The 4,563-nt window shown below is 36.9% G+C and overlaps 1 long non-coding RNA gene across 1 annotated transcript; it reads left to right on the forward strand.

Annotated features, from left to right (window-relative positions):
- Positions 1 to 798: 798 nt before the first annotated feature.
- On the forward strand, positions 799 to 1,909 carry LOC122602906. The gene is made up of 3 exons (XR_006324417.1): positions 799 to 816; positions 1,072 to 1,144; positions 1,900 to 1,909. It is a non-coding gene; the product is annotated as an uncharacterized LOC122602906 (long non-coding RNA).
- The last annotated feature ends 2,654 nt before the right edge of the window (positions 1,910 to 4,563 follow it).

Consider the following 4,563-nt stretch of genomic DNA (forward strand, 5'->3'; position numbering starts at 1 on the left):
ATTATGACTGGCGATATGCTTGACGGGTCAAATTATCGACTTATTATGTGACACGATAACTAACGATGATTTTATGGACTAGAGTGTAGACGGGTCAACCCGTGGGTCAAACCCACAACCCATGATCCAATAACTTACCCAACCCTATCCCCTTTCCCCTATTTTTTTCATTCGATCCATCCTCCAACTTATCTATTTATCTATCTAGTAAATAAACACACACAAACACATATCTCTCTCTCATTAAATTCTTCTATCAATTAATGTTCTTGGGTTGAATTAGTGTAAGAAACATCATCATCATCATCATCACTTCATTATATCAAAAATTGGGTTATCAAGTGCAAGAATTCATCCTTTTGGGTCAAATTTCGGGTTTGGACTTTGTTGCAAGAACTGGTAAGTTAAACTTCACTCAAAAGCATCATTTCATGTTTGTAATCATGTTCTAAGTGAACCCCTTGCATATCTTGGTCAAATTTCGGGTCAAAAGCTAAATTAAGTCAAACACTAGGGTTTTGGTTCTTAGGGTTGATTCTTGGGCGAATTTCGGAAGTGGGTTTGTGAAATAAGATATTTTCTACCTTTGTTTATACAGGTATCAAGTTGTGGTCAAGTTGGAAGCTTTGATTTGGCGTTTAGCCTAGCCAATTTTAAGCATAAACGAGTTTAGCCACGAATCTGGGAGAGCGTTCTCTGTGTTTAAAGCGAGTGCGCTGAGGCTGGAAGCGCGTTCTCTGTGTTCTAGCATAGAACGCGATCTACTGACCTGTTTTTGTACTTTTTTTCGTTTGGTCATCGGTCGACTTCTTCAAGGTCCGATACTTATATACTAGTCTTATATCATCCAAAAAATGTCAAATAAGTTGTTAAAACACAAATTTGAACACTTTGATTTTCATGTCAGATTTAGGTGCTAAATCATTGAAACGTGTTTAACCAATACTCTTCGTTTGTTACCCAAGCGTTCCGAAAATCACTCCTAATATACTTTTGGGAATTGTAGCATTGTATAACTAGCTAGAGCTTACCATTCGAATAGCTTGTGATATCTTGATACTTGTGAAATAGGTTGTGATCGTTGAAACACTCTGGACTTTACTTACTCGTCTTGGAAGTGGTAATACTTGTTTGATCGCATCAGGTGAGTTCCGTAGCTTCCTACTTAATTGAGATTCGGGATGAAAAGTGTACACATACGTGCTTGTTTGATTGTTTGGGTGATTTGATTGACGGCTTATTGGTTTTTGACTGATAGTCTGATTGATTGATGGTTTTTGATTGATTGTCTGATGGTTTACGCATATAATTGTGATATTATGATTTATTTAGGATAGTTGTGCCTACATGAAAGTCGGTTGTACCTTCAAAGGATTTTAGATGTGGTGGGAAGGCTGCGGATGACCCTATACATAAGCATCTAGAACTTGATGAAAGTAAAATCCTCCGAAGTGTAGGTACATGTTGTGTAGTGGAATGGATGGATATTGGATTGTGTTTGGAATGGAAATATACACATTGTTGCACATGACTTGCGTGCTTTACACGCAAGCATACGTATTTATGCGCTTTACACGCAAGCATACTTATTTACGCGCTTTACACGCAAGGATACTTATTTATGCGCTTTACACGCGAGCATACTTAGTTACGCGCTTTACATGCAAGCATACTTTATTTGTGTCGTATACACACAAGCTTACTTTAATTGTTGCATTTGATGATTGTTGAGAGACACACATGATATACTCTCATGCATTGCTTGATCATGTCGCATGCACATATACTTTATGCACCCTTATTGCTTCGCATACTCATTGATGTTGACATCACTTATGCATAATTGTGACACGCATTCCTCATTCTTGTTGATACATTATTGGCTTGTTATGTGACAAGGTTTACTACCAATTTACCTATCTTGGTTGACCTCGTGCCTTGCAAAGGCTACTTGTAAGACATAAATTACTCTTCCTTATACATATCGGGATTATTGATGATGGTTCCATGTGATCCATCACTACGAACTCACCAACCTAGTGTTGACCTTGTTTAGTGCACTTTTCAGGTATTCGTGTGAAGTTGGAGATTGATGGCTACTTATTGATATTGCTAGGGCTTGGAATAGGACTCTTATTGATCCGTGATCCATTTGTCCATTTAGGGTTCAAGTTTAGAGCCTTATGAATTTAGTTGTATTGTCTTGTATTGATTCTCTTTTATGACTTCTTGTTTACTTTGCATCTTGTACCTTAAATGTTGGTTTGGGTTCACCGGATCCCATGCATACGCTATATCTTTTCAGTAATATCCTGAGCCTAGCTCGGGGTGTTACATAATGGTGGCCCATGAAGTGGTCTTAGAGAATTAGGCGGTTTGACTTAGACTACGGCTTAAGTTAAAACTCTTCATATAGTATGCATGGTTAGTGTAACATTTGCCAAATTTGACTATTTGACTCGAAATTTAATGTAAACGATTTTTATGAATTTATGTGATTATTGAACGTATAGTTGAATTGAAATGAAACGTGGACTTCGTTTATGCTTACGGAAACATTTTGACGTTTAAATGATTAACGTTTAGCTATTTGTCGGAATTAGCGGAGCCGGAGCCCATGTTTTAGACCCTTAGGCCGCCCTCCTAATCAATCACCCCCTCCCCTTTTAATCATTCTTTCCTTCTTCCCTTAACTTCCCTTCTCCCCTCCCTCAAAAAGTCAACTTTTTGAGCATCAAATCCTGGAAAATTAGTGTTGTTTCAAGCAAGATTAGTTCAAGATTTAGCATCGTCTTCATCATCTACATAGCATATCAAAGATTTAGAGTTCAAGAACAAGAAAATCTTCATTTTTAGTCAAATTCGGAATTTGAGGTTCTTGGAAGATTTTGTAAGTTCAAACTATCCTATATTAATCATTTTATCTTATTTAACCTATTTCTAGTCAAATCTAAACGATTTTGAGTATTGAGTCGAGTCAAAAATGGATTTGGGTCATATAGGGTTTTGAAATGGGTCATGAATGATTTTGGAGAAGAAATGGTGTTATGAATTGAAATTAAGATGTGGGTTATGTTTATTGCTGTTGATATATGTTTGTGTAAACTTCAAAATGAATTCTAAACCTTCTTTGGTTGATTTTGAGGTCAAAAATGAAGTTTAGGTGGTGTTTGGGTCGATTTAGTTCAAGAACAAGTGTGCAGGTCGTTTTTGTTTCTCACCCACCGTCCCGCACTGTGGTCTGGAAATGCATGTTTCACCTTCTTGCACACCGTAACACATAGGTGCACACCGTTTGGCCACCGTAAAGTTTTTCTAGGATACCGTCCCACACTATCGAGCCGCCGTCTGACACTGTGGCTTAGATTTTCAATTTTTCAAACGTTAATAACATTTGAATTGTAAGTCTATTTTTAATGTATGACCTATCGTTAGAATCGTGTGAGAGTCTACTTTATCATGGTGTAATCCTCATATCTTATACCCACTGTCATTTTTAAAAATGTCGTAATAAAGTGTCTTTGTTTACATTCGGTTGAACTATTAAGACACTTGAGGGTTGTAACGTAACCGAGTCGAGTCCCAATTGTCCCCTAAGGCTATTTTACTCTTCTAAAACTTGGATAGGGTTTGACACATGATTTGTAATGTATATGTTTATAGGTGGTGAACGCTAAGCGATTGTTGGACGTTTATAACTCGACTATAACTTGTACTTAGCTTGCATATCCAATCAAGGTGACTTTCGTAAACCCTCCCTACTCAATTGAGATTCGGGCTGAAAAGTGTACATATACGTGCTTGTTTAATGTTGTAAATTGTTATATGTAATCGTTTTTTTAAAACGTTGACTTGTATGAATTGTGTTATGTTGTTGTACATGCATTTGAAATATATGTAAGTCATGCCGTATACATGCAATTGAAATGTACGTAAGTCATGCCGTGATACATGCTGTTGGAATATACGTAAGTCATGTCATATACATGCCTTTGAAATATATATGAGTCATGCCGAACGTGTTGAATCGTATTATGTGTTGATGTCGTGCTAACGTATGCCCTTTTCTTGATGTGATTAGTTATTCTAATCCTTGTATATCGTTACGGTTGTTATCCCGAGGCAAAATGAATCGCTCTTTAGTACACTTTTTAGGTAATCAAGTTAATCAGAGGCAAAATGGATGATTGCATTGCTTGCTTTGCTAGAATTGGACTAGCTTGGACTCTTTGGATCCGTGATCCTCATTTCCCTTTAATGGGTTACTTTTCGGATCAATTACTATCTATTGAACTTCTTATTTTTTTTATTGATTGAACATGTATTTGATGAATGTTGGCGATTGTATACATTTGAACGAGATTATGGATTGTTTCAATCTAATGTATTCATATAGTTTTCCTTTACATAATTTCCATGTCGTGCTGTGCTTTTCTAAGTGATACCCCATGATTCTGCCATGTTGGGGTGTTACATAATGGTATCAGAGCAGTGGTTGTAGAGAACTAGGAGGATTTACCTAGTCTATAGCCATCGCACCCACAACTCATATTAGCATGCATG

This window comes from Erigeron canadensis, chromosome 6, assembly GCF_010389155.1.
Source record: "Erigeron canadensis isolate Cc75 chromosome 6, C_canadensis_v1, whole genome shotgun sequence".
Lineage (NCBI taxonomy): Eukaryota > Viridiplantae > Streptophyta > Magnoliopsida > Asterales > Asteraceae > Erigeron > Erigeron canadensis.